General features: G+C 36.6%; 1 pseudogene; it reads right to left on the bottom strand.

Moving 5' to 3' along the window:
• Positions 1 to 2,668: 2,668 nt before the first annotated feature.
• LOC140175121 (ketol-acid reductoisomerase, chloroplastic-like) lies at positions 2,669 to 9,120 on the bottom strand (annotated as a pseudogene).
• Between the last annotated feature and the right edge of the window lie 284 nt (positions 9,121 to 9,404).

The following is a 9,404-nucleotide window of genomic DNA, read 5'->3' as shown; positions in this document are numbered from 1 at the left end:
TGTGGGAAGTAGATGTGTATACAAGATCAAGACTCGCTCTGATGGTTCTATTGACCATTATAAGGCATGATTGGTTGCTCAGGGTTGTACACAAGAGTATGGTACTGACTATGAAGAGACTTTTGCTCCTGTTGCTTGTCTCATATCTGTTCGAGCTCTTCTTGCCATTGCTGCGGTCAAAAAATAGTCCCTCAGTCAGATGGATGTGAAGAATGTATTTCTTAATGGAGATTTGAAACAGAAGGTCTATATGAAACCCCCTCCAAGTTATCCTTGTCCTTCTGGCAAAGTTTGTCTCATTCGCAAGGCACTCTATGGGCTTAAGCAAACTCCTCGTGAATGGTTTGACAAGTTCAGCACTACCATATGCAGTCTTGGTTTCACTTGCAGTCCTCATGAGAATGCTCTCTTTATTCGTAAAAGTGAACGTGAAGTTGTTCTTCTACTTCTGTATGTTGATGACATGATCATTACTGGAGATGATGCTGATGGTATCTCAGATCTCAAGGCGTCCCTTCAGCGTACTTTTGATATGAAAGATCTTGGTTCTCTCATCTATTTCTTGGTCTAGAAGTCATATCCACTGATGATGGCATCTATCTCTTTCAAGCTAAATATGCCTCAGATCTTCTTGCTCGAGCCGGAATTACAGATAGTCGCACTGAGTTTACCCCTTTTGAGCCTAATGTTCGATTTACTCCTATGGATGGCACTGTTTTGGATAATCCTACTCTCTATCGACAGCTAGTTAGAGGACTTGTCTACTTGACTGTCACCCTACCAGACATCGCCTATCCAGTTCATGTACTTAGCCAGTTCTTGTCAGCTCCTCGTACTACTCACTACGCGGCAGTTCTTTGCATTCTTCGCTACATCAAAGGCACTCTATTTCATGGCCTTTATTTTTCTTCCCATTCCTCTTTGTCCCTTTAGGCATACTCTGATGCTGATTGGGCTGGTGATCCCACTGATCGTCGTTCTACTACTAGTTACTGTTTGTTTCTTGGCGACGCTCTCATTTCTTGGCATGCTAAGAAGTAAACGTTCACTGCTCGATCAAGCACAGAAGCTCATCAGAAGCTCATTTCTTGCCATTCTAAGAAGCAAACGTTTATTGAGTACCGTGCCCTCGCTGACACCATTGCTGAGGTTATCTCGATTTGTTGGGTTCTCAAAGATTTGGGTGCTCCTTAGTCGTCCCCTATTGATGTTTTTTGTGACAACCGCAGTGCTATTCAGATTGCACATAATGATGTCTTTCATGAATGCACCATACACATTGAGATTGATTGTCACTTTATTCGGTAACGTATCCTTATTGATGCTGTTCGTCTAATTGCTGTTGGAACACTGGATTAGACTGCTGATATCTTCACGAAAGCTCATCACCCGACTCGTTTCTGGACTTTGTTATCCAAACTCAAGATGGTATCCTTAGCTCCCACTTGTGTTTGAGGGGGGATGTTAGAGAATCATTAGAATCATTTTAGATCAGTTAATATCGTTTATATTTATATAACATATCTGTATATTAATTGTAGGATTCTATACTTTTATTACTTTGATTCTTCTCGCACCTATATATACCCCTTACACATTATACTTTTGATCAAACTGAATAATACACAAAACACTTTCTTTAGTTTGATCTCTTATTTCTAACAATATATATAAAAACTAACTATCATCATAAATCCTTAAAACGGTGTAAAAGTTTATTTAAAAATGACTACCATTATAAACCACTAGAAAGTATAATAGTTTACATATTTTTTTATTTTTTCAATCTCCACGGTCTTATACTATCTCTCTAATTTAATATCTATCTATCATTTTATATGTTTGTCTTAAAATAAAAAAACTAAAAACTAGTTTTAATTAATTAAAGTTTTGGTATAATAAAAATTTGATTAGTGTTTAGGAAATATTTTTATTATTTTATTATTCTATTAAAAAAGAGAGGAGTGTATAATAATATTTTGTAATTATTTTGATAATTTAAATATTTTATATTTTATAATTAAAATTCATATTATAATATAAATTTTTTTATATTATGAAAATTTTACTGCATAATAATTAGTCTTACAAAATAAAAAATTTTCGTATGCATTTATATGATTTTATTTAAAACCAAAGACTACAATTATTATTTTTGAAGTTTTAAATTGATTTTGTTTTTGAAAAAATATTTTATTTTTTAAAATTTCAAAAAACACAAACCAAATTTTATTACAATAAACATTATTCTTTTTTATTTATTTTTTCCTAATCTATTGGGTCATTAGAACATCCATGATTTCCTTTGTCCCACAATGTAGATCAGAAAATTATTGTACAACATAAGAGATCAACTAATTCTTTTTCTTTTTTTCGGTAGAAATGATCAACAACTACTATTTTCTATTTTTCTTAAAATATTTTGGGTTCGGCATGTCGCATTCTCCACATTCCTGGGATATCAATTCATATCATAGCATCATGCCCATACAATTTTTGTTTTCTTCTAATTTTGAATTTTCAAACTATTTTTTTTTTTTTTTGGTATTAAGATTTTTCAAACAATAAATCTCATGGATCCTGCACATAAAGGGTCTATTACCTCAACTAGCTTAAAGACATAATTAGACAAATTATTAAGCTTAATGATTTTTGCACACAGAACAGGTCACGCTGAATAATCTGTTTCACAAACACCCTCTCTCTCCACGTGTCGATCTCTCAGCTTCACATGCATGCTAGAAACCTGTGTCAGCACCACATAATTTTTCAAGTTAACATCATTCTTTTGAAACGATGACCCAACTAAATTTAAATTTTGATTATAGATACACAAATAGTTCTTATAAATGGAAACACAAGGAGAATGTTTTAAGTAGAATAAAAAATTCACAAGAAAGGAAAGGTAATAATTAAGAAATTCGAATGAGAAACACAATAAGAATAAGACCTTAAATCAGTTATGATTTACAAAATAAATAGAGGAGCAGTAACTCGGACACATCATACATTGCCAATGTTAAAAAAAAATCAGATCAAATAAAAATAAAAAAGATTCTAACTACTTTGGCACCCAATTTGAAATTTTCTTTCTATTTGGAAAAGGAGCGTAGAGATTCAAATCTCTCGTGTTTCCTCTCTTAGAAGAAATTCGTCCAATTCTAAAATAATAGCTTAAAAGGCGGTGAGTTATAGCCTGCACTGGTTCAAGTGAAAAAATTGATGCACCTGTCACTTCTGACACAAATTTTTATTTTGGTGTCAGGTCTTTTTGATTTTTACAACATTGTCTATATAGCTCTGCATATAATGTTATGACTCCTCAATTTAAATATATTTTCATTCAAACCCCTCGTATGAATGGGCTGTTGTTGACAATTCCATGAATAGCATCAAGTAAAATGCCTATAAGTGAAAGGATAAATTAGATAGACAATCTTTAAGAAAAAATCAAGGTGCTAGGAGGAAGATATTCTCACCTCTCTCTCCAAATATGTCACTCCTGTATTCCATCTCCAATGTAGTCGCAAATATGAAGGGAGAACCAAGGGCAACAGACCATGCCAAAGCAATATCAGTAGCCCAACCATCGACATCCTACGTGCAAAGATAATTGGCTCACCCCATTAAAAAATATATATTGGGGGGGGAGGCAAATACAGAATGAGAAAGATATATACCTGGTGGACTGTAAAATTTGAATTACTTCCAGCACCATTTATCTCTTTGCCTTGAACATAGAGCCTCCTCACTGAAGGACCCATCCCCTTTGGACATACAGCAATTACACTGAAGTGCTTAGGAAAATCAATTCCCAATGACTATAAATGCCCAAAAAGAAACCCATGGGACAATCCAAATATGTTGCCTGGCTTCATGTGTGAAAATATTTTTTCATAGCTATTTGCCTGAAAAATGAAGGAAAATATTGAAATCACTTTAGAATAAAAGTAACATATACTTATCTACTTTATGCTGTATAAGTAACAAATAACAACATGCAGTTTAGGGAATGGAAGGCGTCACATAATATAACTATAACTAGGGGTGTTCATGGTTTAGTTTTTTCATAAATTGAACTGAAACTGCACTAAACCATTTTGAATGGTTTAGAAACTGAACCAAACTACTTTGTCAAATAAGAAATTGATTTTAAACTAGTTTACAATACAGTGTACCAGTTTAAACCAGTTCATAAAAATAAAACTAGTTTTAATTGAAAAAATCAGTTTAAACTGGTTTATAGGCTAAAAACTAGTTTTAACTTTTAACATATATAAAATTAATTTTTACATTTTCTCTCTCCCCCTCTCTCTCCTACTCTCTCTCTCCTTCTTTCCTTCTCCCCCTCTCTCCCTCTCTCTCTCTCCCTCTCCCTGCTCTCTCCCTCTCTCTCCCTTCTCTCCCTCCTTTCTCTATCTCCCTTCTCTCTCTCTCTCCTTTCCTTCTTCCTCTCTCTTTTCTTCTCTTCCTCTCTCCACCTCTTTTCTCTCTCTCTCTCTCTCTCTCTATCTCTTTTCCTTTTCTCTCTTTCTCTCTCTCTCTCCATCCCCCTTCTCCTCTTTCTCCCCTCTCCTCTCATTGTCTTTCTCTCTCTATCCCTTCTCTCCCTCTCTTTCCCTCCTTTCTCTCTTTTCCTTTTCTTTCTCTTTCTCTCCTCTCCTCTCTTTGTCTTTCTCTTTCTCCCCCTCCTCTATCCCTCTCCCTCTCACTCCCCCCTCTCTCTTTCTCTTTCTCTCTCTCCCCCTCTCTTTCATTCTCTCTCTCTCCTATCCCTCTTCCTCCCTCCCTCTCTCCCTCTTCTCCTTTTCTCTCCCCCTCCTCTCTATTTCTCTCTCTCCCTCACTCTCTCTCTCTCTCACTTTCTCGCTCTCTCTCTCTCCTAACATATATAAAATAAGATTTTACATTCTCTTTCTTTTCCTCTCTCTCCTTCTCTCCCTCTATCTCCCTCTTCTCTCTATTTTTCTCTCTTTCTTCTCTCCCTTTTTCTCTTTTCTTTCCCTCTTTCTCTCTTTTTCCTCTTCTCTCCCTCTTTCTCCCTCCTTTTTCTCTCTCTCCTTCTCTCCTTCCCCTCTCACTCTTCCTCTTCTATCTCTCTTTCCCTCTTTCTCCCCTTCCCCTCTCTTTGTCTTCCTCTCTCTTTCTTCCCCTTTTATTCTTATTTTCCTCTCTCTTCCCCTCTTCTCTCTCCTTCTCCCCTGGCCCTCTTTCTCCCCATCCCCTTTCTTTTTCTATCATTTTTCTCCCTCTATCCCTTTTTCTCATTCTCTCTTCCCTATCCCTCTTCCTCTCTATCTCTCTCTCCCCCTCTCTCCTTTCCTCTTCCACCCTCTCTCTCTCTCCCTCTCTCTTTTTCTCTGTCTCTCTCACTTTTCCTCTTTCTCTTTTCCTCTCTCCCTCTCTCTCTTCTTCTCTCTCTTGTGCTCTTTCTTCCCCTTTCTCCTCTCTTTTTTTCTCTCTCTTCCTCTTTCTCTTTTTTTTTCTATCTCTCATTCTCCCCTATTTTTTCTTTTTTTCTTTATCCCTCCTTCTCTCTCTTATTTTGGAGAAAAAAGGGGAAGAAAGAGAGAGAGAAGAGGGATATAGAGGAGAGAAAGTTGAGAGAGAAAGAGAAAAGAGAGAAAGAAAGGAAAGAAAGAGGAGAAAAAGAGAGAGGAGGGTGAAAAAAGAGAGAGAAAGGAGATACAAAAAGAGAAGGTGGAGAGAGAGAAATAGGAGGGAGAAAGAGAAAAAAGAAAAAAGGAGAGAGAGAGAAGAAGAAAGAGAGAATGGAAGGAGAGAGAGAAACAAAAGGGGAGAGAGAGGGAAAAAAGGGTGGGAGAGAGAGAGAAGGGAGAAGGGAGGGGGAGCAAGGGAGAGAGGAGAAAAAGGAAAGAGAGGGAGAGAGAGTGAGAAGAAAAGGAGAGAGCGAGAGAAAGGAGGGGAAGAAAGAGGAGAAGGAGAGAAAGAGGAAGAAAGAGGGGAAGAAAGGAGAGGAGGGAGAGGAGAGAGATAGAGAAAGAAAAGGGGAGAGCAAGAAAAAGAAGTGAGAGAGAGGGAGGAAGGAAAATGAAGGAGAGAGATGAAGGAAAGGGGAGAGAGAGGGAGATGAGGGAAAGGAGAGAGAGAGACAAAGAGAGATGGGAGGGAGAGAAAGAGAGAAAGAAAGGGGAAGAGAGAGGAGGAGAGAGGAAAGAGAGAGAGAGAGAGAGAGAGAGAGAGAGAGAGAGAGAGAGAGGAAAAGAGACGGGAAGGGAGAAGGAGAGAGAGAGGGAAAGGAGAGAGAGGAAAAGGAGAGAGAGTGAAAGAGAGAGAGAGAGGAGGGAGAGAGAGAGAAGGAGGGAGAGAGAGAGAGTAGGGAGAGAAGGAAAAAAGGAGAAAGAAAGAGAGAAGGGAGAGATGAGGGGGAGAAAGAGGAGAGAGAGAAGAAGGGGAGAGAGTGAAAGGAGAGAGAGAAAGTATGTAAAAACTAATTCAGAGTTTAAATAAAGCCAGTTTTAATTTGGTTTAAAACTAAACTGAATCATAAAAACTGATTTTTAATAAACTGGTTTTCATAAAAACTATGGTTTCAATTCAGTTTTTTATTTAAAAAAACTGATTTATTTAAAACAGTTTCAGTTCAGTTTCAATTTAGTTCAGTGAAACCAGTTTTTTTGCACACCCCTAACTCTATAACATTTGGGATAACACATAACACTAAATAACTTTATCATTAGAAAAGCATAGCAACAGGTGAAAGAGAATAAATACAGAGAAATATAAGCAGTCCTAGCACCTAGAGAGTCCAAAATTTCTGTAGTTCTGACTTGAATCGACAAACCTGTGCAGCATCTAAAATTAAGAGCAAGACAAGATCACTGCCTGAGATAGTATACCATATGTCACCTAGAGTTCCATTTTCCTCACTAAAACCAGCTGCCCGAGCTTCATTAAAGGAACTAGAACCTTTCCTGAGTCCAATCTGTGTTTTGTTAAATGATACATGTTAAAATAACTAGGAGTAAGAAAGAGACAAATGAGTCAAAATTATTTACGAAGTTACTTCAATGTTACAGCCTATTGACTATACATTAAGGCACAAGAATGAACCAAAAAAGCAATGGAACCCAGAATCACCTTAACCACTATGTCAGACTTTGCTTCAGCGAGTGAGTCCCGAAGATTCTGGGCCTGTGCAGGTCCCTGGGTAAGGTAGTGAAAAGTTAGTAATCATATTGAAATTATGAAGCATGACATCATGGATTGCAAAGGAAATGTATACACTGGATGAAGCATCCAAAAGTCCAACCGAACTCTCTAAACTTAGGAACTTCCCTAACAATAAAATTTTAAAAAAAGAAAACAAAACAACGTAATTTTCATATAGCTAATCAGCTACAATACAACCAGATAATTCCCGGTTTTATTTTTTATTTCTTCAAAGTTTTTTAAAAAAAATATGGATGTGTGATTATTGTAGTTGATGTTGTGTCGAGATAGGATTTTTTTTCTTTCATTTAGACTGCTAATGATTTTCGAGGGAAGAAAAGAGAAGACAACAATAGCGGAAAAATTGATTTTATATGATAAAGGTGTTTATGTCATTTACTCAGCTTCTTCACAACCAGACAGACCTAATACAGAACTGCCCTTACTCCTTAGTGCATGAAATGAGAAAAATTTGACACAGATTTCGTTCACTAATTGGATTACAGAGCCCAATGATATATACACTAGTTTTATAGTTAATTAGTTATACAAGAACTCCAACAATACAACAAAAACCATGAAACCAGTATAGCCCACGGCAAGTGTGTCACTATAGGCTTCAAACTGGACCAAAAACGTTCCCATCCCACCAAGAAATCTGTTTCAGCCCCTCCCCCCAAATGAATTTTTAAAATTTAAAAATCAGCCACCAATGGGACCAAATTAAAATTTCACCCATTAACTACTCTCCCCTTCACCGGTGAACATTGCCCTGCCACATGCCACCTCATCGTACCTCTCCTACATGTGGCGCTACCTCAAACTGGACAGCAATACAGAAAGAACAAAGTGCATCAATCTCCTCAATTGAACCGGTGTATGCTATAATTCACCCTTAGAAGACATCAAAATTCAACCGAATAACATCGAGATCCAACCCCAAAACCAACAAAAACTACTTACCGCACAAACCTAATAGTAATACGCTTCTGAATTAGGAGAAGAAGACTTTTGAGAGGGACCTAACAAGGGTTAATGTTTCGACTAACAAACTTGCCATTATTGCAGCTAACGAGTGGAAGAATGAAAGGAATAAGATCATTTTTAACCGACAATGACTAGAAGACAAAATGATAATTAAATTGTATAGAAATTAAAAATGTGATGAGATAAGACAAAGAAAAATATGAAATAAAGAAAGATAAGATTCACAAAATTCTAATTGACTAGCGAAAATAATATTTTAAAATATAAAAAACCAAGTAATTGTGCATTTGTGCTTATTTAGCACAAGCATAAGCATGTTGGAGAAATATGAGAAAGTCAAACGTTGACTCATTAGCTCAAATATCTTGCTATTATATTATTAGATAATTAGATAATTACGCTAGTTCATTCGCTGTCTCTTTTTATTTTTAAATTGTTTTTTTAGATTTTATTTTATTTTTTTAATCATGCTAGTTAATTAGTTAGGTATCAGCTAACAATTTGTTGGGATGCAGACAAACCCCAGAAACATAAACAAGAACTATCCAAAAATAATTCAAAATAACCATTCTCATAAAAAAAAACCATCATCTCATATCCCGCTCTCCTTTTTCTCACTCACTTTGACTCTCTCACTCTCTCGCTCACAGTAAGAAAACCATTTAAAAAACCATCAGCTCTCGTCCCTTCCTAATGCGTCATTCTCTCACAAGCATTTTCTCACCGTTGTTGTCACTCACAGCTACCGCATCTTTCATTGTCATCGCTGTCGCATCTTTCACTTTGACTTCTCTTCATCATTTTGTCATCAACAATTCGAGCCCTCACCATCACTATCACTCGTCGTAGTTTCAGTCTCGTTGCTGCATCTTTCATTGTTGTCATTTCCACCAACGCTGCACCTTTCATCATCGCTGCCACCTCAACTCTCATTGTTGTTGTTGCCACTTGTTCCACCATGGCTTTTTTCTTTCATTTTGTCGTAGCCGCTTCAAGCCCTCACTATCATTTGTCACTTGGTGTAGATTTGGTCCCACTACCATCTTCCATTCCACTCGCCCTTTTTCTTTATTTTTATCTAGTTTGGATTTTGTCATTTTGTTACTATGAAGGACAAGAAGAAAGAAGAAAATGATGAATGAGCTTTTTGTGCAACTCAAGAGTAACCTTTCTTTGTTCTTTTATTTTTAGCTTGCTATTGGAAAGTTTGTTCTCTATGCTTTTGAACATACTTATCAAAACCA

The sequence above is a fragment of the Arachis hypogaea genome, chromosome 9 (genome assembly GCF_003086295.3).
Source record: "Arachis hypogaea cultivar Tifrunner chromosome 9, arahy.Tifrunner.gnm2.J5K5, whole genome shotgun sequence".
In the NCBI taxonomy this organism is placed as follows: domain Eukaryota; kingdom Viridiplantae; phylum Streptophyta; class Magnoliopsida; order Fabales; family Fabaceae; genus Arachis; species Arachis hypogaea.
The sequence above is the reverse complement of the archived record's forward strand: the minus strand, read 5'-3'. Positions and strand labels throughout refer to the sequence as shown.